The sequence below is a fragment of the Euprymna scolopes genome, chromosome 17, assembly GCF_053919585.1.
Source record: "Euprymna scolopes isolate OS-2025 chromosome 17, ASM5391958v1, whole genome shotgun sequence".
In the NCBI taxonomy this organism is placed as follows: Eukaryota; Metazoa; Mollusca; class Cephalopoda; order Sepiida; family Sepiolidae; genus Euprymna; species Euprymna scolopes.
In genome coordinates this window covers 77,393,909-77,420,694 of record NC_136498.1, presented here as the reverse complement: position 1 = coordinate 77,420,694, position 26,786 = coordinate 77,393,909, and the positions used below count along the sequence as shown (strand labels likewise).

At 33.7% G+C, this 26,786-nt stretch overlaps 1 long non-coding RNA gene across 1 annotated transcript in view; it reads left to right on the top strand.

Moving 5' to 3' along the window:
- The window catches only part of LOC145296811 (uncharacterized), a 57,130-nt gene extending 53,475 nt beyond the window's left edge, over positions 1-3,655 (top strand). Inside the window, exon 2 of the long non-coding RNA XR_013870027.1 lies at positions 3,264-3,655. This is a non-coding gene — a long non-coding RNA (uncharacterized LOC145296811). The remainder of the gene's footprint in view (positions 1-3,263) is intronic.
- Positions 3,656-26,786: the final 23,131 nt, after the last annotated feature.

Here is a 26,786-nt window from a genome sequence, read left to right as displayed (position 1 = left end):
AGCGAGCAGTATTTATTGAAACAATATTATCCAGATAATTGTTAAGCCATGCTATAATTTAAGGTGTCGTGTTTTTGTGCTTTCTTTACAATCCATATAAGTGTCGTATCACCTCTTTCAGGCAGCTTCATCTCTATTCTAGAATTTTATTTAGAGAAAGATATTTTCCTTTTTTTACTTTTCATAGGATGTCACCATCTTCGAGATAATTCCTCTAAATACGGCCACCATCTCAGTCATTTCCGTTATAGTAGAATGGCATTGTGGACATCAGCAATTTGCCCTATTTGGAAACCTGATAGATCTCTCATTTAAGGCACCATCTGAAATAAAAAAATAACGAAATGACCATCTATGTTGCCGTTGATGGACGTTCATCCAAACAGCATAACATGAATGCGGTAGTTGATCCTTGAACCACTATTATTCCTGATATTCATTAAAGACCTCCCTGATAACATTGTGTTCGAAATGGGTATATTTGCCGATGATACAAACTCTATAGCAGGCACTAGGGAAAATTGATGTACACAAATTTAAGACAATGGCAGGATCTTTAAAAAATGACCTCCAGGCTGTAATGGAATAGGGTTGTAAATAAATGTTAACATTCAATGCTACTAAGACTAAGCTGTTTTCCTTTACCAATTATAAGAAACCTTCCAAACCACTAATAACCATGGCTAATAACTCCCTAGTTCCTCCTTCAAACTTCTTGGCTTATCATTCACAAGCAATATGAACTGCAACTAATACATTAAGGACATTGTGACGGCTGCTGCGATGGAGGTGGATTCCTTTTATCATGCGAGAAGACTAGTAACCCGTACCTCTATAAACACACCATTTGCCCATGCATAGAGTATTTTTGTCAGATCTGGGCTGGTGCATTTATCGCTAGCCTCTCTTTCTTTCTCCCCCTCTCTCTCTCTCTCTCCCTCTCTCTTTCTCTTGAACAGGGCTCCAAAAAGTCTAAAATCTAAAAGATGTCGTACTGTCAACTGTCACTGTAAGCTCCGGCCCCTATCCCATCGCCGCAATGTTGCATCCCTGTACCTGCTTTGAAGTATTTCAATGGAATGTGCTCTAATGAAATTGCACTTTTGTTCTCTCGTCGTACATACCTCGACGAACCCTCTTAGCAACAAAATCATCCCCTTCCACCGCAGATGTCTTTAAATGCTGGAAAACTTTCTACTCTAATAATTTTCTTCCTCGGACAGCTAGACTTGGGAATTCTCTTCCTGCTACATGCTTCCCTGGCTGTACTTACATGCAGAAGTTTATATGTAGCGTAAACCAACATCTTGCTCATTTCTTCTAAACATGATCCCAAATAGTAACACCCTTCCTCCAAGAGTGGCGATATCCCTTTTATGCGGTCAACGTAAATTAAAAAAAAATAATTAAGGAGAAAAATAAACATGAATAGAAAAATGGAACCCAAATTTTGTTAATTTTTATTAATTTATATAGGTGTTCTAAAATTGATAATTGATTCAAAATTAACTAGGTGTTGCCACTATTTTGTCCAAACCCAATATATATATATATATATATATATATATATATATATATATATATATAGATAGAGAGAGAGAGAGAGAGAAAGAGAGAGAGAGAGAGAGAGAGAGAGAAATAAAATATAAACGTACCTGATACATAAATAAGCAATAAAAATCGTATTTTAATACAGGAAAACTACCTAAGTAAATTTGAATAAGTCGGGAGGGGGACTTATCGACCGAAACGAATTCGAATTATAAATATCATTTGTTATTTGTTATAAATAAATAATAAAACGGAAGAAAAATCGTAAATGAAAAACAATTGATTCATATTTACGCTAAGAATTCGTGCACAATTTATTATCCTTTTACAATTCTAAAACTTCTAAGGTTTATTCGCATGCGATTGTTCTAATAAATTAAATAAAACATTGGATTCAGCGGCCATATTGGAATTCATTAAAAAAAACCTGACCATTCCATTCTACGAGTATTAACAATTTTTATTCAGTTACGCTCACGGAGTATCGCATTAGATGTTGGTCTATTGCCAATAAGAATATTCTTGATTTTCTAAGTACAATTGCGATAGTGAATATTCTAATAAATACAAACTCTTTCAAAAAATGTGTAACGTGAGCCGAGGTACGGATAACGGACGACGGCTTTTAATCTTTTCTTTTAAATCCGACTTCTGCTACTAAGCAAAACGGAAAATATCGATTGTGAAAAGAAAGGCGGTAAAAACAGAATTACCAACCAAAACGAATACACTTTTATATAAAATTCGGTGCGTGAAAATGTTTGTATATTTGCACGTATATGATTAACTCCTATACTCATGAACCGATCATTACGTATTTTAGGACACAGCTGCTAGAAGCAAGCCGGGGTAACTTAATTTCATGCAACGAGTAAAAGAGTTAAAATTCAGATGCTGATTTTTTTTTTTAATATTAACAGTAGGCATTAAATATTAATTACTAACTTTGCCTCAAATTTGAGTTTCTTTAGAGTATTTGAAAGAGTTTTAAGTGGCATAATATGAGTACAACGATCCATGTAAAATATAAAATATTTCGGATTTTAATTAAATCCTGGAACTATAGGCCCTGTCGGTGGGGCATTAGAATACGCCGACTGTCCCCCTGCAGAGGGTAAAAGTCCCTCAATGGGGGTCCTGGATATGACCTTAAACTATATCCAGTGGTGAGGCCCCAGCTTGTGGGCTTTGGGGAGTGTGGAGCCACCCTTTAATTACCATTGCTCCCAGGTCCACTCAGACCCGGAGCGGTAGTACCTGTTAGGGTCCCAACTATGGGTTAAATAGAAACTGACGTGAAAACAACAAATATATTCTATTAAAAAAAAATTTCTTTAAAATCTTTGGATTCGGCATTAAATAACCCGAAAAGGGTTGATAGGCCGTAAAACAAAAACAACCAACCAACCAACCAGCCAACCAACCTGGATCTATAATGTCTAATAAGATACCCATTTAACCAGATTCCCTAAATTTTAATTTCTTCTTAAGACCGCTTGAACTTACGTCCTTCATTGAAGACATTTTCTAGAATCAAAAACATGTAATCGATGTTTACCGAAATTAAAATAGTAATTTTTATACATCCAGTTTAGTAGCATTATAATTGGATTTTTAATCTTTATAGTGGACTTAAAAGTAGTGCAAAACTGTTCAAGCAAATTTATCAGTCGTATTATTCTACATTTAATCCATTCTTTGGTTTCTTCTAGTAGCATACTTAACATCGCCCGCCTAGCTTCTCACTGGATGATGACGTGCTTCTTGGTCACCCGCGCGACGAACGATGCATTGGAGGCACCTTTGTAAGAACCATCTGCCTTGCTGCCAGCAGTTTCACCGTTACTCTGGTACTGAGAGCGTCTAGCTCAAGGGAAACCAAAGGTGCAGTTTAAAATCATGCCCAAGACATGGTTAAGAATCAAATGACGAATAAATAAAATCAAAACAAACTTTGTTTTTACCTTCTGTTACTGCTGTTGTTGTTGATGATGTTCTTGCATTTTTGAAAATAGCGAAGCTTACGATTTACAACCGTAAAAAAGTTAAGAATCCAATAACGAAATAAACAAAAACAAAAAAAAACTTTGTTTTTTACTTTTGATGACTTTTGTTGTTGTTATTATTGTTTTGTTGTTGCTGTTGTGTTTTTAAAATACCGACGTTTGCGATTTTCAACTGACGGTCCGCAAGGTTAAGAACCATCGGCTTGATTGGTCGCGGTAGTAAAATCATATTTAAAATCATAGAAAGTTGGATACGGAACAAGTAAAGTACCGAAATAGCAGAGGAACAGGTTGGTTTCAGACCAGGGGAATGAACTAGAGACCAAATACTCAACCTAAAAATTATACTGTTTATTTTCATAGTACACGGAAGTCGAATTTCCAACCACGATATCAGTCCGAAGAAACTGGGCCATTTTGATGGATTTTTTTGCTGTTGGACTGATGTAAATGTTCTGGGTAGTTCGAGGAAGTCCACCTTGCCTCCTAGCTTTCACGAGGAGCAAGTTTATTGCTCGTTGTCTGAGGCGCCTTTACCGGAGAATACCGACGGGGCTACGCATGGCCAGAGTGATCCTTCTCTTGGAACGCTGGCCCATTTTTCAACCTTCCGACCTTGTACCTCATCCTCTCGCGGTGGGAGAGTAGTAAATACCGGTCTATGTACTTCGCACATACACAGAAACTGGAATAGAAATTAGAAACTCGAAGGTGGGCAAATCTACAGGAATAGATTATCTTCCAGCTGAACTTCTGAAGAAAGTGGACAACAACACCATTCAATGGTTTCACAAAATGTGTACAGCGATCTGGAAACAAAAAGAATGGCAATATAACTGGAGAACATCAATATTCGTCACACTTCCGAAAAGAATGCGACACTTGAATGCAGCAACAACTGATTAGCCACAGTAGTAAAACCATATTAAAAATCATAGCAAATCGAATGCGGAACAAGTTAAGTACTGAAATAGCAGAGGAACAGGCTAGTTTCAGACCAGGAAAAAGAATTAAAGACCAAATACTCAAATACTAAAATTGATATTTCTGAAGAGCAAGTAGGTAGGAGCAGATGTTTATCTCTGTTTCATAGATTATAGAAAAGTTTTTAACACAGTGGTACAAGAAGTCCATTAGAATGTGATGGCGGATATGGAATGCCTCATATAATTGATCCCATCAGAAATTTTTATATCTCTCAAAAACCAGCAATAACAACAACTCACAGAATGACAGATTTTTTTGAAATTGGCCAGGGTGTAAGGTAAGGCTGCATATTGTTACCCCCCCCACACCTTTTTGTATATATGCCGAAAAAATAATGCGAAAAGCACTCGAACATCATCCAATAGGAATCAAAATTGGTGGAAGAACAATCAACAGATTGAGATACGCTGATGATGTAGTTCTGATTTCAACATGTATTGCAGGAAATACAAGACCAACCAACCAAGATAAAAGTTGCTAGAAAGCAGCAGGAGTCTTCCTCAGCGTCAGCAAAACAAAGTTAATAAAAGTAACATAGGTACCAAATGATGAAAACCTAATTATTGGCAATCAAAAATGTTGAAAATGTAGATTTCAACTACCTGGGTGGCATTTCCACAAAGTAGATGACACCAACGTAGGGATTTTGTAATGACGAAGTCAGCAATGATTGCGCTAACCCATATCTGGAAAGACAGATGCATTTCACAACGCACAAACAAACGACTCCTGCAAGATTCGAAATTCTCAATAGCAACATACGGACTAGAATGTTGGGTCTTGAAGAAGGCTCGATTGCTGCTTTTGAATTGCGGTGCTGCCATAAATTTATTTGTGTAAGCTGGGTGGGCAACATACAAAAAAATCGGTTCTGGACAACATCAATGAAAGTAAATTGCGATTTTGGGAACATGTTGCCAGAATGAATGGCCTAACAAAATATTTGCATGTATATTTTTCCTGTTTATTAAAACATTTATGTATTAATATTTATACATACATAACGAACAAATAAATTGGTTTACATCCATAAACGTATATGTTTAACGTTTTTATTTTACACACGTCACTATGGACTTATGTATGTATTATGTGACCGTATATTTTACCTTATTCATATATATATATATATATATATATATGCGTGTATGTATATATATATATATATATATATATATATATATATATATATATATATATATATATGTATAATGAAAATATAATTAAAACATATAAAAAAATTAGATTAATTTTAATTTGTTAGTACAAACAACTTAATATGCTAGTTTTATAAAAAAAATTCCAATATTCAAAACGGTTGTGCCAGTATTTACACACAAATGAAATTATGTTTTCTATATTTTACTGTATTGTTTTAACTGTCTTGTCTAGAATAATAATAATAATAATAATAATAATAATAATAATAATAATAATAATAATAATAATAATAATATGCCTCAAACAGAACCAATTGTGATATATTAGTTCGACTCTCGATAATAACCCTAATTGTTCATATGTCTCGTTTGAGAAATGAATAGCGCACCCCTGCTATACACGCAACCTATGATGATTTCCGCATACAAAACGCATACATCTTAGAAAATTTGAACAAAATATTTAATAATGACATTTATTTGCGACTATCCGTCTCGATGGCTGCACATAACAATTAAAGTCAATACATCTAAGCGAAACACACTTGTTTTATTGCTTCCGTCTTTATCTTTTATTACAAAGAATCATAATCTGGAAAAACTGAAGAGTGTCGTTAGTAATGATGTTAGTTCATGCGCACCAAGCCTCTCCTTTTCTTAAAAGAAAAAACCTAGTTTAAAAATCTCAATGTCTTTAACAATTTAAGTGTATTGAACACTATATATATATATATATATATATATATATATATATATATATATATATATATATAAATAAAATTTTAGTCACTCAATAAATTTAAAAAATTGTGACGTGAAATGTTTAAATTTCAAATCCAAAGATTTTTATTATTCTATGTATCCTATAGGATTTCGATGTCTACCATAAACATTTCACGTCATATTTTTTTAAATTTATTGAATGGCTAAAATTTTATTTATTTGCTCTATCTTGTATATCGAGCAATTTTATTTAGGTGGGATAGTATTTTGTAAAGCTTATAATCACAGGTTTCCATGCCAGTTGATTGCTAGATAATTTTATTCTGAAGAATATATATATATATATATATATATATATATATATATATGTATATATATATGTGTGTGTGTATGTGTGTGTGTGTGTGTGGATTATATATATATATATATATATATATATATATATATATATACATATACATATACATAATCATATAAAATGAAAAAAGGGAAGATTTAAAACGTAAGAATCCATCTCAATGTTTTGCCCAACTATTAAGAGGGATTTATGAAGAGTTGAAAGAGTGGAAAGGGATGAAAAATTTTCTCTTCTAACACATTTAGCCACTTGTGATAAAACTCTCGTGACAGTTATATATCTTGAAATGTAAGTCTTCCTTTTTCAATTTTACATAATGTATGCCTTCCTATATATATATATATATATATATATATATATATATATATATATATATATATATATATATATATATATATAGTATCGGCCATAATATAAGGAACGGAAAAAAATTTACAATTATTCATGTATATTTAAAAAATTAGAGCATGGATTTTTCTTAAATGCTCAGAAAAAACAAATAGAACCAATGTATATAAACTAGTACCAAAAATAAAAAACAAAATTACGATTCAATATTGAGAAATATTTTAGTTTTAAATTATATCTGTGGATTTATCCTGGCCAAATGTTAAGGAAGTTTAATGCAAATGTTTAAAAAAATAAATTCATTCAATATTGAGTGAACATCCCTTTATTCTTTATGACCTCACTGCATCTTCGACCACAAGACTGGATTAGTTTCTTGCAAAATTCAGGATTTATCTTTTCCCACTCTTCCTTCAATAGATCCCACAAATGATTTTGATTTTGGGGATTCCTCGTCTGTGCTCTTTCTCCAATCATTTTTCAAACATTTTCTATCGGATTCAGATTCTATCTGATTAGGTGAAAGGCGTAAGCTCTCAATGACATGTTGTTGAAGGAGCTGCTTATAAGTCTCCGCATTAACCCTACCATAGATTCGAACTAGAGGGCCAACTCCTTCCGAGGATATCATACCCCACACCATTACACTTCCCCCTCCGAATTAAAGTGTCTTTTTAACACATTTGGAGGATAATCGTTCACCTGCTTTACGCCGTACATGCTTCTTTCCATCAGATCCAAACAAATTGAACTTGGATTCATCGCTGAAGTGAACCTTAGCCCATTGTTCATCAGTCCAGACGACATGCTCATGGGCAAACTTCAAACGGCTATTTTTGTTCTTCTTGGAGATCAAGGGTTTAGATACTGTCACCCTGGCATGCAATCCGGCAGCTGCTAACCGTCGAGAAACAGTTTTTCTAGATATATTTTTCCCAGTCTGTTCATTAAAATCACGAGAAATTGATGTTGCGGATTTGAATCGGTCACTAAGAGCCTGCCTTACCATAATCCTATCTTCTCTTTGAGACGTTTTAGGGGGTATGCCGGTTTTAGGGGATGCTTATAATGTATTTTTATTCTTATATCGAGCTATCACACGATGAACAACACTTTTTGATCTTCGAACGATATTAGAAATTGTTGAAATTGATTTCTTTTCTTTGTAATTGTCTAAAATATTTTTTTTTCTTGGAGAGACAGAGTTTTGCGATTCGGTGATGCCATTTTTCTTTGTTGTGCTTATCAGCAGTTCTAATATTAAAAACTAGCTATTTTTATGTAAAGTTTAGTTTCTTAAACATAAATTTTCTATTTCGTTCCTTAACTTTTGGCCAGGATAAATCCTAAGATATTATTTTAAACTAAAATATTTCTCAATATTGAATCATAATTTTTGGGGGGGGGGTACTAGTTTATACACATTGGTTCTATTTGTTTATTCTGAGTATTTCAGAAAAATCCATGCACTAATTTTTTAAAATATACATGAATAATTGTAAATTTTTTCCGTTCCTTATATTATGGCCGATACTGTATATATATATATATATATATATATATATATATATATATATATATATATATATATATATATGTATGTATGTATGTATGTGTGTGTGTGCGTGCGTTAGTGTGTGTGTATGTGATAGTGTTCAAATAGATAGAAAATATCTTATTTTAACCATGCGTTACTATCAAGGCCGAATTAAAAAAAGAGGTGCACATTATTTGACGTCGCTAGTGTTCAGTAGAGTTGCATATAAATCATAGGCTATTTAGCACATCCGTAAATGTAAGTCTATTTACATAAAATAGAATAATTATAGGGATCGTTGTTTAATTGAGGTCATTTTCAGTAGAAAGGTACCCAAATTATATGTTGTTTGGGTCATTAATATTAAAGATAAATTTATTTTCTTAAATACTTATTAGAATAATTTACTCTGATGCGTTCAGTATAAAGAACCCCAACATCATGCTTCATTATAAAAAAGAAATTTAATATATAATATAATATATTAGCATAATATTTATTTGGAAATTTTACAGAAGGTTAGAAAATCATCGGTACCCTCGGTTTCAAATCCGATACAAGTAGACCTGTTAATGGTCCCAAAATATCTGATTCTTTTCAGTCTCTTGCTGAAGATGGCGACCACAAGTTGTCTTTTTTCGATCGCAATTTATTTATTTTATTATGGACTCATCGTGTTTATTTTCCTTTATGAATTGAAATGTGGCACTTAAAAATTAAATTATTTTTTTACTTTTTATTTATTTATTTTCTTTATTCATGAATTATACTATATTGTTTTATCTATATGTTTTCTAACTAGTTTTTTACGTTCTAATTTTTGCTTGCGTAGTTCGGACTGTATGTTGGATTTTCTTTATTTATTGCTATGTACTTTATGTGTCTACCATCTGGTTTTTTCAGTTTATTAGGAGTGTTTGCCTTCTGTGTATGCATGCCTTTAGGCATTCACTACGCACATTTAAACAGTTCTTATTGGAATGATGTCATCTAGTTGTGATGTCAACATTTTCTGATATGGAAGACTTTCACGATGTCTTGACTCTGTTTTAGTGAGTAACGTCATCACTTTTTAATCTAGTGTGCATAAAGACATCAACTTAATCTACTTACTAATATACTCGAATCGTAGGGTGCTAAAAAATTTTTCTTGGTGGATGACGTCATTTCGTGACGTAATCAATTGAACATTATTATCCTCATTTTAATTTTACTTTTAAGTAAATGAAAAAACGCTGCGAAAATAGTCGGCATCTCAATACTTTGTTCCTTAAGGAACATATTCTTTTATCTTTTACGAACAACATTTTCAGATGAGCTTTTAGTTTGTCAATCGCGGTTTGAATGTACTCAGAAACAAAACAGATGAACGATAGAGAAAAGGAGAAAGAGAAAAGAGAGAGAGAGAGGGGGAGAGAGAGACTGACAGAGCCATGGGAAACAAAAGGTTATATTTGCCAACCGTAAAAACACATCATCAATAAATAATTGCTTGTTTTAATTCTTGCTGAATTATTTGTAATGTTGATATAAATGACACACTTTTTGCTGTACCTAGGGATACTTTCTGAAAGGTTACCTGTGCTATGTGGATTTTGTTGTGAAACAATTGCTTCGATACCGCTCAACGCAACTTTCTCTGACTCGGCGTTATTTACATCTGATGTCAAGAAGAAATCCAACGAAACTGGCAGGGATTCTGAGAACAACAAAGGACTAATGCTATTTGCGAGTTTTTCTTTTCTTAGACTTGTTGCTATACCAAGTCTTTAGAATATAGTCTGTGCTACTATATTAGCCAAAGATAGGATGAAAGATGAGTCAATAAATGTAGGGATACTTATTTAAATGAGCCAGTGTTTGTCAGAGATGAATATAAATTATATCTAATTTGAGCCATTTGTAATTATAAATGTGGGATTTGAATAAATAAATATTTATGGGGACTATTTTTTTAAATTAATTTATTTATTTATTTGCGGACTGTTATCCTCATCTTCATAGTTGTTGTTTCGCGACGTTTCGGCCAACTATTCCTCTGGCCTTTGTTCAGGTGGTTAACCGTGATGGGATAGGAATGCTGAGTCTCTTTACTATATCCCCAGTTACTGTCTTCCATAGTTGTTGCCGTCTCACTACGTGGCGCATTGGATAGAGGCGTTTAATCTTTAAAGTTACGAGTGATCATTGTCTGAAAATAGCGGTTTCAATCCTACCCAAAGCAAGCCAGAGGATTAGTTGGCCAAAACTTGGTGAGACGACAACAACTATGGAAGGCAGTAATTACTGAGAATGCAATAAAGAGACCTAGCATTCCCATTCCATCGCAATTAATTACCTGGCGAAGACCAGAGGAATAGTTGGCCAAAACGTCGTGAAGCAACAACTATGAAGATGAGGACAACAGTCCGCAAATAGATAAATATACAAATTACTCATCTCAAATGATTCCAATAATAAAATATTATAGGAACTATTAATAGACAGGGCTAATATTCAGTTTAAGGTTTAATATGAATTATAGGTTATTTTAGCCATCCGTAAATATAAGTCTTACTTTTATAAAAGAAATAAATTGTAGGAATCATTGCTGAACTGAGCTAGTTTTTAGTAAAGAGTTATACAAATAATGAACAATTTATTTTCTTAAATATTTCTAGGGATAATAATTGACTGGGATAGTATTGAGTAGTAGTACATATAGCGAATACATGAGTTGTCCCACACATAAAGATATGAGCCCGTTTTAAATATATAAATACTTGTAGGGTCATTTTTTCACTCGGCTAGATTTAAGTAGAGACGCATATATTTGCTATACTCGTATATATATATATGTGTGTCTGTGTGTGTGTGTGTTTGCTATATATATATATATATATGTGTGTGTGTGTGTGTGTGTGTGTGTGTGTGTGTGTGTGTGACTGTGTGTGTGCTTTTGGTAAAATATATATTTTTCCAATTATATTTCCATGATCGTGTATAGCAATCTTTTTTGTTTAGAAGCTTAATGCATGTAAAACATAACAACAAAACATAAGAATAAAAGAATAGGAGTATAGTTACATTCCACGATTCCAATATTTATTTTTCATGCACAACAATTCCTTCAGCACCGAAAATTTAACATGCTGAGAGAGCTGATTTGCATGAACAATAAATATTTGGATCTTGGAATGTCACTATACTGTTATCAATAATATAAATCTCACCTATCTATTTAAATGTATGTATGTATGTATATGTGTATGTGTTATACCGGCCTTCCTTGAACAAAGGAATTTACACCGATTAGCACTATAAATAGCGCTAGTAATTCCAACACCGGTGAGAGAGATGCGACTGCACTTCAACTGCTAGCCGAGTGCCCAGCAGACATACACGTTTTCCTATCTTTGTACATTATTGTTAATACACTTTTTCCTTAACCGAACCTCGACTTGATTGTTCTTATTTTCACTATTGTTCCACGATACAACAGATTGACGACAAGGAATCGAAAGACCGTCACTGCAGAGAATTACCAAAAGTGATTGTAATAAAGATTTGTAAAATCTTTACGGCAGAACACCTTCATCATTTTAACAGATATTTGGATACGCAAGGATTAACAGTGAATTAATTTCTACGATAGTAATTTGGCGACGGGAAAAAACTTGCTACCAAAATCTACAGCGAAAAACAGGAATGTTGTCAATTATTTAATAATTGAACACAATAAGCAAGTCTTTTAGAAAGGGAAAAGGGGTTCATTTTTTCTTCATCAGAAGCCATTTTTCCTACGGTAAGAATTTTCTTCTGCAAAGTTAAATGTCCAAAACGAACTAGCAAATACCGTGTAAGCTTATCGTTATTTCGATAACATTTGGGATTTGAAAAGAAAACACGAAAAAGAGGCAGACCGTGAAAAATAATTATTCGCGTACGTCATTTGTGCTTAGCAAATACGTAAAGAATCAATTCATTTTTTGCAAAAGGCAAAGAGGGTAAAAAAAAAAATAAATAAAAGTTTCCCATACGAATTCGTCAGATATCTAAAGCGACGAATTTTATTTTTGCTACGTAAAAACGCGTGCAAATAAAAAAAAATGTTAAACAAATGTTATTTCGCTGGATTGTTTCTAGTAAGACTAAAAATATAGTGTAACATATAACATTGAGTTAAGTTACAAAAGGACTGTTAAACTGTGGTTTTTCAAAGAAAAGAATTGAGAAAGAAAACTTGGTTTATTTTTTTTACTAGGGAATATTTCTTTAATACAAGCGTAAATTGTAAACTGAATTCGTATGATGGATACGAAATTCAAAGATTTACTGTTGAAATTGTTCCAATTCCAGACAGAGCAAACTCGCGTTGCAAAAGCAGCAAATTCAACAACAAGTAGAAAGAGAAGAGAGATTTAAACAAGCATCTGAAGAAAAAATGCTTCAACAACGGAAACGCTTCGAGGAAATATTGATGAAAACACAGGAGGAACAAAGAAAAATTCTGGGGGCGACACAGTTAACTAAAGCGGACGATAATCATAACACATTTTCTCAAACAGCTGTGTAGGCCGCTATTGAAAATTTCAATTATAATCCAGAAGACGATGTCACTTTCGTCCAGTACTATAGACGATATGAGGATATTTTTATATCAGATTGTAGTACCTGGTCAGACGCGAAAAAAGTTAGGCTTTTGCTAAGGAAACTGGGAACAGCCGAGCATACAAAGTTCGTGAATTTTATTCTCCCACAAAATACCAGTTAGTTGAGCTTCCACGAAACGGTTACACTACTTACAGAACTGCTTTCTGAAAAAACGTCTCTTTTCCATATGCGATATAAATGTATGAATGTTACTAGAAGAGACGAAGACGACTACACTACTTATGCAAGTATAGTGAACAAACATTGCGATGATTTTAACCTGGGGGAATTATCATCAAATAATTTTAAGTGTTAATATTTGTGCACGGGCTTGTCTTAAATAAAGACGCTGAAATCAGGCGTCGTGTTTTAAATAAACGCTAAAACGAACCGAATTTAAAACTACAAAACTTAGCGGAAGACTATGAACGGTTTATTGCGTTGAAACAAGAAAGTCGGTACATAGAGGAAAGTGGAGTGGTGCATGTTAAAAAGATCCATCAAAAGAAAAATTCCACTTCAAAAAATAACAAGAAAAAGAAACAGGGAAAAGATCCACCTCGACCATGTTGGAGGTGTGGAAATAAACATTGGTACAATGAGTGTCCCTACAAATTCAAACAACGCGACAACTGCCACCAGAAAGGGCATAAAGCATCGCATTGTAGAAAAAAATCTGGTAGAAAGACATCCATTAGATTTACGAAAATTGAACCTGAGGAACAAAATATCCGGAAATATGTACAGGTCAAAATGTTTACAAAGAAAGTAAGGCTACAGCTTGATAGTGGGTCTGACATTTCCATTATTAATGTACAGACATGGAAGATGCTTGGGAGACCCACTATGATTAAATCACATAAAACGGCGGAGAATTATTGACGAATATTTTTTCCAGAACAGGGCCGAAAAAGCAAGAATTTTGTCATGCGAAAATCAGACAACCTTTTTGGAACTGATCTGTTCGAAAAGTTTAGACTATGGGATCTGCCTTTAAGCTCATTTTACTAAAAGGTTGAGGATTTGAATGTGGAGGCAGAAAAACTTAAGAGGGAGGTAAAAGAGAATTCCCCCGACGTATTTTCAGGCGGTTTGGGAAGGTGTACAAAAGCGGTAGCAAAATTTGACGTAAAAGTAAGTGAACAGCCAGTGTTCAGAAAGATAAGAAATGTTCCATATGCCGCTATAGAACAGATAGACGGTTAATTAGAAAAACTGGAAAATATGGGTGTCATCGGAAAAATTGATCACAGTGAGTGGGCTGCACCAACGGTTTACATCAAAAAGAAGAGTAAGGAGATTCGGGTTTGCGCCGACTTCGCTACAGGCTTGAACAGAGCATTACAAGATCACCATTATCCTCTTCCGAGCCCTGAAGAGATATTTGCGAAACGGAGTGGAGGGAAATATTTTTCTAAAATTGACCTCAGTGACGCGTACTTACAAGTTCCAGTCGATGAGGAGTGTTCAAAGCTGCTATGTATTAATACCCATAAGGGGTTGTACAAGTTTAACAGACTTCCTTTTGGGGTCAAAGTCGCCCCTGCGATTTTTCAGCAAATTATGGACTTATGTTAAATGGGTTGAATTTCGCAGTAGGGTACCTGGGCGATGTGTTAATGAAAAGCGCTAGCAAAGAACAACACAAAGCTTGTGTAAACCAAGTATTCAAAAGGATCCAGGATTATGGATTTAAAGTAAAACAGGAAAAATGTACATTTTTCATGGAGAAAATAAAATACTTGGGGCAAATCATCGATAAACATGGAAGAAGGCCGGATCCAGATAGATCGAGTGCAATAAAGAATATGCCTGCTCCAGAAAATATTGCGTCTTTACAAAGTTTCTTAGGTTTGGCAAATTACTACAATGTATTTGTGCCATATATCCATAAACTAAGGTCGCCTTTAAATGAACTGTTAAGGAAAGATCAAAGATGGGTCTGAACGCAAGAGTGCGAAGAAGCATTTCGGGGAATTAAAGAGACTTTAACGTCTGACTTATTTCTGGCACATTATAATCCCAAGCGTGAAATTATAGTTGCAAGCGATGCCAGCTCCCATGGCATAGGAGCATGCATTTTACACAAAATGGATGATGGAAAAGTGAAACCCATAGCAGATTCATCCCGATCACTTTTGCCAGCCGAAAAGAACTACTCACAAATTGAAAAAGAGGCGCTAAGCATTATATTCACGGTAAAGAAATTTCATCGTTCCCTGCAAGGTAGGCAATTTCTGTTACGAACAGACCACAAAACATTATTAACGATTTTCGGATCGAAAAAGAGACTACCACAACATACGGCGAATAGACTCCAAAGATTAGGTACCATACTTCTGAATTACAATTTTCAAATGGAGTATCTACCATCTAAAAAATTTGGTCATGTAGACGGGTTATTGAGGTCAATACCTAAGCAGACAGAACCATTGGAGGATATGGTAATAGCAGCCATTCAATCGGAAGTTGAAGTAAAAAAAATACGTTACGTGACACAATAAGAGAACTCCCAGTAACGCTTGATGAGATTAAGAGTAAGGCAGAGGTGGACGAATTTATTATAAGCACGAAAGAAAGGATCAACAATAATGAACTGGATAAAGAAATTTATTCAATTTGCGATAACGTTCTGTTATATAACGACAGGGTCGTAATTCTTGCGACATTACAGAAAAGAATGCTCAAGGAATTCCATGTAGGACATCCAGGTATATCAAGAATGAAAAACCTTATGCGCTCTTTCGTTTATTGGCCAAACATGGATAAGGATATAGAAGAAAAAAACAGGGAGCGTAGAGGATGCGCATTAGCTATGAAAGCTCCTCCGACTCAATTCGGATTGTGGACAAAACCGGACCGACCTTGGTCTCGGATTCATTTAGATTTTGCAGGACCGCTAGATGGGTTCTACTATCTCATTGTTGTAGACAGCCTATCTAAATGGCCGAAAGTATTAAAATGTAAGAATCCCACATACGAGGTAATTATCAACTTCCTGTATGAACTTTTGCTAGGTTTGTAGTAGTAGACTGCTTTGTTACAGACAATGGAACGCAATTTACATCTACCGAATTTAAACATTTTTGCGAGGATCACCTAATCGAGCACATAACCATTCCGCCATACCACTCAAGAAGTAATGAGCAAGCAGAGAAATTCGTTGACATATTCAAGAAAGCTCTGAAAAAAGCTAGTGGGTCGCCGACGGATAAGTCAATCCAACAGTTTTTACAAGTCTACAAGGTCACTTCGAATGCAAACATCGAATTGTCGAAGACACCTGTTGAGGTTATGTTCGGACGCAAGGTTAGATCGAGTATTCACAAGTTGTTACAAAATCAGGATAGGCCAAACCTCAAAAAACCGATGACAAAAAACGGTATAAAGTTGGCGAAAGAACCTTCTACAAGATTCACAAAAATAATAAGATTTTCTGGGAGTTCGACATTGTTGAGAAACAAATAGGCAACATGGTCTACAAGACTTCGTGCACAAGCGTCACACTAACCAAATTCGGAAAAGATACTCGAACAGTGAGGTGACCAGATCGCCCGAGGAGGACATCATGGACACAGTTTTTGATACTTTTCAGGTGCCCATACCAGAGACAGCTCCGGAGAACAGAAGATAAAAAAGAAAACGGAAATCAGCAGAATGGATTAAGGTGAACCCAAAACAAAAACGTTACTAATCCCAGACGGGATATTTTCAAAGGGGGTGTTATGCCGGCCTTCCTTGAACAGAGGAATTTACATCGATTAGCACTATAAATAGCGCTAGTAATTTCAACACCGGTGAGAGAGATTCGACTGCACTTCAACTGCTAGCCGAGTGACAGCAGATATACACGCTTTCCTATCTTTGTACATTATTGTTAATACACTTTTTCCTTAACTGAACCTCGACTTGATTGTTCTTATATTTACTGTTGTTCTACGACACAACAGTGTGTATGTATGTATGTATGTATGTATGTATGTATGTATAAAACTTTTAACAAAGGCGAGGGATTTTCACGAGATCGGTATCGTTTTGAAGAACGACGTCACGTTTTTTTACGTCCGTTTTCTGCTTTGCGGTACGGGTTCCAGCTGCCTACCTACTACCAATTTTTTCTCAACAGACACCTTTAAACATTCGGGCAACGCTAGGCATCCAGACTCGTCTATAATATTAATCTCACCTGTCTGTTTAAATGTATGCATGTGTGTATGTATTTCTGCCTAAAACTTTCGACAGAGGCGACGGATTTCACAAGATCGGTATGGAAAAATTGGCTAAAAACATTAATTCCCTCGCACTCAACTGATCACATTTCTACCGAGAGGTGTCGCTTTTTCACCGATATTTTCGAAAGTCATCCCTTCTTTACGATTGACTAACCTTAAGTTTAACCTTTGTTACTTCCGGTTTAGCGATGGACGCAACAGCAAAGCCGTCACGCTCTTTTCCTCCGCAGTACGGGTTCGAGCCTGCCTGCCTACTACCAGTTTTATTTATTTATTCTTTTGCATATCATGCATCTCCAAATACCTGGGCAACGCCGGGCACCCAAACTAGTTATATATATATATATAATGATTTTCCACAGCCGAACCAGTGTCGCAGCCCACAAGAGCCAACAAAGCCAACAAACAGGAAGTCCAAGACTCGAGTTTCGCCTCATCAGTTAGACATATCTGTGCTCAGGATTTGAAACCCGAACCTCTTGCATGCTAGGCGAGCACTCTACCAACTGAGCAAACACGCCACACACACAAGAAAGTCTATTAACTACACAGATCAAGCAACCCGCGGCACAGATCCGATAGTGGAAAGAACCTGCATCATATCGAACAAGGGACAAGGTATCAAACCAGCTTTAACCCAAGCCGACGTCTCACCAGTATGAATTTTATATACTTGAAAGGACGATGTCAGCCCAACAAACTAACCTAACGAGTAATCAATAGAATGTTCAGAAAGTGTAAGAGAATATATAATTATTTTCCACAGCCGAACCATTTTATTATCACGGGTGAATGTGACAGAAATGGTGGTTGTAAGATTCATAAGATAGTGGATAGTGGTTATCAGGGTAGATCTATTGAATTTGTATGGGGTATCTCTTGATATAAACCACCGATATTTAAATCCAGAGTGGAATTTCTGCAAATATATATATATATGTATATATATATATATATATATATATATAAAGAGAGTGAGAGAGAGAGAGAGAGAGAGAATAAATGACAAAAAGCTATATTCCCAAATTCCTGATGTTGACCATCTTATAATTTATTCCTTTAGTTCAGTTGACTTTTGTAATTATTGACAGTATCTGTTTCGTAGCGCAAAATCAATCACTTAAGAATTATATCAATCAGTGAATCTATTATGCCCTTAACTCATCAGAAGAAATAGCAACAGTCAATCCGTCAAAAGAAAAAGTGATTTGACATGATTAAAATCCGAAAATTGGAAGAGAAGCTGCATATTTCTTTAATATGTTTCCATAATACCATTTTGAATTTTATCAAACCCAATATATATATATATATATATATATATATATATATATATATATAACTAGTTCATTTACTCACATAAAATTAATATACGAAAGTATAAATTTATGCGTAAACTTTAAGTATTTACTTCAAAAGTGCTCAATACGTAGGTAGAGCTGGTTAGTTAGTTATAAAATATATATGGCGATCAAGCTACACTGAATATTCCGCGTTTCATCCACTCTAGAATTGTTCAGGCTTGATTCAGATTTCGCATAAGCCTGAAGAATCCTAGAGTGGATTAAACGCGGAATATTCAGTGTAGCTTAATCGCCATATATATTTTATAACTAACTATATATATATATATATATATATATATATATATATATATATACATATATATATATATATATATATATATATATATACATCTGTACATTAATGTTAGTTTTAATGCGTAAAATAGCAGTTAAAGTCGACTTCGCTTGCAAAGTTGTAATTTCTCTAAATTGTTACTCCCTAGCAACTATTCTAACCTTTTAGCAACTATTTTAAATTTTATTAATTAAAATTATTTATTATTAATTATTTATTTATTATTTTAATCTTTTAGCAACTATTTTAAAAAGACTCAAAAAAGTAGCCACAAAAAATGTAATCATTTAAGTTGCCTCGGACAGCTCTACGACCCTCCCTCTTGGAGAAGATAAAATGTGAAAAAATATAGACAGACACAGACAAACAGGTAGACATAGGTAATTTTAAAAATGAGATTATGTCTTCGTATTTATAAAAAAAAAATCTGGTTTTCATAAATAAATTCTACCAGGACTGTATGGTCGAGGTTTAGTGCTATTATAGATTCTCATAATTTTTATGTTATTTAGGCCATTCGCAACAATAAAAGTTTGATTTTCATAAATTAACACTTATTGGAATTATTTTATTACTGTATTCGTATACAGTAATAATATATAGAATTAATATATTTTTGGATCAACTGAAATGATAAAAGTTTGATTTTTATAAATAAAAAAAAAACTCATATGGATCATCATTGGACTGGATAAATGCTCATTGAATTGATAAAGATTATAAATTGCTTCGGCTATATGTACCCCAAAGAGACTGAATTGCATAAATGGATATTTTTTGGGATTATTGTTCGACTGGGGTAGTGTTATATCCAGATAGATATAAATTATAGGTTATTTTGGCCATCCATAAAAATTATTATGTTCGATTTCAACAAATATATCATTATGGGATTAAACTAGTTTTCGGTCAAGATAGATACAAACTACAAGTTATTTGGGCCATCCATAATTTGAAAAGTTCGAATATATTCCTGTATGGATCATTATTAAACAGGGAAATTATTGGTTAAGGGAAATACAAATAATAGGTTACTTGGGTTATCCGTAACTTTAAAAGCTAGTTGTTCATGAATAAACGCTGCTGAAGTATATTAGTCGAGTTTTAGCATCGCACTTAGAATTTATAGATTCTCATTGAAGGAAGTTAATGTCGCTTTTCTCATATCCGAGGAGAAGCTGATTTAACATAAGAACAACCAATTCTCTACCAGTTTATGCATTTCTGTGTTTCCATTGTCAACATCTTCAATTGTTGGCAAAATAAATTGATATCAAATCAGCAATAATGCACCGAGAGAATACCAAAATGAATAATAGATATGTAGAAAACAAAACTTATATCAAGTCTATCAACACTGACATTTAGTTGACACGTCCAACCGTCAACAAGGGAAACGGACTAATTAGTCTATGAATTATTTATGACACTAGCAAGCCTGGGACATTCGAGTGGCCATTGATTCTTTCAAAATGAAAACTGGATCTAAAGTTAAGGACATAAAAACCCTAAACATAAAAATAATCTGTCATCAATGGAAACGAAATAACAACCCCCTCCCCCTCCTCGCCGGAAATGATCTTTCAGATAATTATCCAGCGGACAACAAAGCATTATCTTAATCAGATATATAAAGATTTTTAATAATTTTTATTGTCTGGATTATTCTCCATGTTTCGGCCGATGTAACCTTCTTAAGCTGCGTCCTGTCGATCTCGGCAATCTTTTTCTCGAACTCAGATACTTGTGTTATATCATCGGTATCATAAAAGTCACCAAAACGGTGTATGTTCCTATTTACAATGCCTCCCCATGGAACAGAGTTAGACACCAGGGTCGTTTTTTTAACGTGGAGAAAAGGAAAAAAAAAATTAAAATTGTCTCAGTCGTGAAGAATTTCTCCTCCACTTACAGAGAACAAGAAATTGAAGTGCAGCATCTAAAGAATAGATGGTATTTATTTGCTCCCCCACCGAGCAAATTAGGCACAAGGCCAATTTTTAATGTGAGGAGTGAAGGGAAGGAGAAGGGAAAAAAGGGACCAGCTCCCGAGAGGTGGGAAATGGGAGCTGGTTAAAGGTCAGGTATGTGGGGTTTCCCCCACATCTGGTCTTTGCTTGCAGTATCTGCCGAAACAGATACTACACTTTGATCTTGTCCCGAAGGCCAAATTGTATGTTGTATAATCGTCTAAGTGTTGATATGCGTACTTGAGACGAAGGGTCCATCCTGATGTGTATACGTGTCACTAAGTGTCTGTTGTTGCTTCGTCACTATTTGAACCCTAGTATTAGGTTGTTGCTGTTTATTTATAATATATTCATATCTAATTGTTCATATGCGCGCGCGTGTGTGTGTGTGTGTGATGCATGTATTTTGGACATACCTTAACTTCATCTTGTTCTTGTAGGGGAGGCTTGGACGAATATTCAATCACTTCCAAGAACGCTGGTTGGTTTTATATACTTTTTATTTACTTTCCATGTGTCGATCGCAGAATAATAGAAAGTGAATATATTTGCTTGCGTGGTTTCTTCTAGGTTTCTATTTTCACATACATCAGCTCCCACCATAGTGAAGGGAGGACGACCTGTTAAACCGTCCGCTCTTCTTTATGTCTAAATTCCAACTCTCTGATCTCCAGCTAACCTGATCACGTGACTCAGATGGAAATCCGAGCAGCTGACCAGCCCTTCCGGTAAACGTCTACAATATGATTTATCATATTTTGACAGATTTTATAAATATTCTTCATGTTCATCTCCGTCCATCTCTCCAGTAAGATAGCTAGCTAGATAGAGAGACTAAGATAGATAGATAGATACAAAAATAGATAACTAAATAGATAGATCGACACTTTACTATTACATAACACTTGTACGAAATTTCGAACGAACTCCTTTATTTAACACACATGGGTTGATTGTTCTTGTCTCATGAGAAAATAGGTTACATCGGCCGGATTTTTGTAAGAATAACATCCAATATTTGAACAGTAGTCCAAATAATACAAGTGGTACAAAGTATGGATTCTGACCTAAAGAACTCAGAAATGTAATGAATCCATTTAAGTTTCATTTATTTATGACAACAGGATATTCTTTTCATTGTTTTGACTCTCGGGTATATATCCGACACAGTTAGACACAGTTTAGCAACTGAGAACCACCTGATTCTATATAAAAGCATATAAGATATCAACGGATACACACTCGAGAGACAAAACAATGAAAAGAATATGCTGTTGTCCTAGCCCTACTTATGACTATAAGACCAATTCTTGAAATCATTATGATTCTTAATAACTTATTGTAAGTTTCCCAAGCTCTTTTTAATACTAGCTTAATACTGTATAATAACCGTGCAGTGTCAATATCATTTACTTCACACAAATAATGTCGTGTGTCAATTTCACTGATTTATATTCGCACTGTTATCTTTGTTCTTCCTTCTGTTACTAACCTCTTTCGACAACATTGTGATTTAATCAAATTTCTTGAATTGTTCTAAAATAACAACTATTAATATAACTTGCCTATCTTTTGTTGTTCTGTTTATCGAACGATAATATTAAGTCACAGGCCATAGAGAATAAGCTTGGTCCCAAATTTCTTTAGAAGTATTTCTCATAGTCGACAGAAACTTTTCAGACGCCAAGCAAGTTGGTAATTTTAATTGTACTCTCGTGCATAACGGCTATTTCATTTAATTTTTTTTTTAAATAAATGATTAATATCTACATACAGAAAAGTACTGCGTGCTATACATTTGAAACGAAAACTTTAAATAACAAAACAGCAAGAAATTTGACGCTACTAATGATTATTCTTTGGAATAGTTAATATAAGAAAACAGTGAATATTTCGAAAATTATGTTATCGAAAGAAATTTTTCAGTTGATATAATAGGTGATCGATTAAAACAATTGGAATATCGAATTTGTTTTTAGAAGCCCAGACTGAATATAAGAGTAAATAACTAACTAGTCGGAAGCAACTTGCGTCATGTTGTATGCATTCCTACATAGGTTTAACTTCGAAAATTTGATCGAACAATATATCTAATATATAAAAGGCTATGTCTGTCTGCCGGTCTGTCTGTCTGTGAGTCTGTCTCCATATTTTCAAACTTCATCTCCTTCTCTAGAAGCCTTAAATGATTGGATTTTTACGAGCCGTTCTTTTATGAGTCTTTAACCGGTTAAAATTGTTTTTAAAAGATCAAAACAGGGTCGAAATTTAAAAAATTATTAAACATTTTTACATTCATCTTAGTTTATTTTACAATTTTTTATTTCTAATCGGTTTATATGCGTGTCACGCTGGTACATTGGTAACATCACCAGCTTTGAATGCTTCGGATTCGATTCTAGCTGATGGCAGCTAAATACTTATTTTACTTTTTAAATAATGACTCCATAATAATATATACGAAATCTGGCAAAATTAAAATATCATATTGAAGCGCATTTTACGCCCGATCACCGCCCCCGCTAGTATTAGATAACTTACATAAGCTGTTCCATTTTTCATACATGATTGAAGACGTTTTCTACTTCGTATTAAACAGAATATGCGAATGAAATCACATCACCATTTCACAGATAAGTAAAGAATTTGTGACACAAGAAGGAAGGAATACATGCCATTCAAAAGACTTTATAAAGTTAAGCGAAATAAAATTTTAAATAAGATTTATCCTAACTTACTCCCGTACTCAATGACATTAGACGGCTAAGGTGAACTTATTGTTAGGCCACATTTGTATTATGAAAGCAAACAAATGCGTTTGGATTTAAATTGGTATTTTGTTTGTGTTTCCTCACACACACATAATTACGTCACAAAAGGAGTGATCTCATAAAGGATGATGTCACTAAAATATGATGTCATCCATTAAAACAGAGATGGGGATAACAGTGCACAATGCATCACGCAACAAAATGTTGAGGTGATTTATCAAATCACACACACACACACACACACACATATATATATATATATATATATATATGTATATATATATATATATATATATGTATATATGTTAAAATGTTTTTGCTTGCCAGTAAGGGTATAATCCCAATAATTCCGACTATCTTACTCATAATTTACTGTTAGGACAATCAACCAATCCGAAGCTTCAAACATCATTTAAAAAAAAAATTGGATTCAATTCAGTTCGTTGTCAATCTCTGTCTTGAAACGACTGAATTGTGACTGCATTGATTCTTCGCCGCCATCTTTATTGCTAATAATTACTCAACAATCGAAATCGTGACTGCATTGATTCTTCGCCGATTTGATTTACTGCCGCCATCTTTATTCAACGTAATGTCTCAACAATATATATATATATATATATATATATATACATATATATATATATATATATATATATATATATATATATAGAGAGAGAGAGAGAGAGAGAGAGAGAGCGGGAAAGAGATAAAAAGATACAAAGAGAGATACAGGAAGAGAGTGATAGATCCTTAACATATATGAAGGGTTGGAGGACTTTTACTATGTTGTATAGCGGTGTATATATTAACATGTACGTTGCATGTTGAGTGTATATAGGTTGTATACTGGGTGTATGTAGGTTGTGTACTGGGTGTATATAGGTTGTATATAGATTGTATACTGGGTGTATATAGATTGTATACTGGGTGTGTATAGGTTGTATACTGGGTGTAGCGGTGTATTTACAGATAGAATGCATGTCTCTTAGATGCACATATAAAAGACAGCGTCCGTTGATCTTCTGTGTGAGTACGTGTGTGTGCATACACATTTAAATAACAGCTCGACAAAACATGAATACTCTATTACCGTTCAGTAAAGAACTACTGACCTCAGGATCGCGTATCGCAGTCACAATGGTGCATACCTTGTGTTCATTGGTTTCTTTTGTTCTCTGGCGGTTGGTACTTGACTTAAACATCACTCAGATTCACATATTAACAACAGGTACATACACCTAATGAACGTATACTGTAATGTCTATACTCTCACAGTAACTAAAAAAGGAAAACATATATACACAGAGTTTATATAGACTACTATTTTTTACACACTCTCAAAGCTGACAGAAAATAAGCACATATATGTGTGCATGTGTTTAGTGAATATAAAAATGTATGCTTTTTAAAAGTATATGTTCCTTCTAAAATAATTAAAATGGTTACGAAATATGAGCTCAATGAAAATACATTATCGCCTTCCGAGTATATATATTGTCTATTTACACTCCAGTTATCATTAAACATCAATTCACACTCATGATTTATATATATATCTATATATATATATATATATATATATATATATATATATATATATATATCAAATAAAAGATGAGGAATAAAGTTATATAAAACTTAATTAATAAGGAAGGAAGAGGTAAGGAAAAGAAGAAAACTTCTTTAGGCCATCGTATTTCGAAGCTAAATACTTCTCATCAGAAGATGCTAAACGCCAACATTATACAAATATAAAGCTATAAAATCAACAAAGACAATAAAGATTAAAGTGAAAATATCAAGTTGTGTATTTTCATGTACGGTGCAATTGTCTCGTGACCATTCGGAAAATTTCAAACATTGTCATGCGAAAATGTTTCCCAAAAACCTCTCTTAAGACGGGTTAAAACACTATGCATAAAAGAACACATTTCCAATCCTCATTTAAGACTTACCTACGCCCATTTTGTTTGTTTTTGTTTAATTATTTTCCGTTTGCCATGGAATCTATAATCGCCCTATGTTTGTATTTTTACATTTAAACTTATATTTCGACCAACTATCTATTTTAATGTTACACTAATACTCCGTGTGCTTTATAATTTAAGTTATTATTTATTTAATTGATTTAATTTCCAAATACTGAACTATACCTCGAAAATTTAGTTTAAAATTATACGTCAAAACTGTATTCTCTTCTATTTATGAAAGTTTCGTATCATCTGTTTACATTTACGATTGCATATATATATATATATATATATATATATATATATATATATATATATATATATATATATATATATATAGTTAAATGGAATTGTAGAAGCGGTACAATGCAGAAGTAACGAAAAGACACAAGCTGAAGCAGGTGAGAAATTTATTAATACAACTTATAAATACATGTGTATATATTCATATTTCATATACGCAGTATATTTATATTTGCACAGTGGTTACCTGGGAAAGTCGGTCTGGTGGTATGTCCGTGTAATATAATATTTCGAGAAAGATTTCTTCGTCAGATATTTGCTTGACCTTGACAAACGTATGACATGTATTTATAAGTTGTATTAATAAATTTCTCACCTGCTTCAGCTTGTGTCTTTCCGTTACTTCTGCATTGTGCGGCCTTCTACAATTCCATTTAACTACATACTATACAATGCTTCAAGCAAACTACACCCACCTCTTATATATATATATATATATATATATATATTACTTCATTATTTATTTTCTTTAAAAGGAATTGTAATTTTAAGTCAATCTAAAAAATATGAGTTAATATTAATTTTTATTCTATTCTAGTTATGTCAGTGATTTAAATTTTTTATTTAACTTTTTAATTTTTATCGTTATATAAG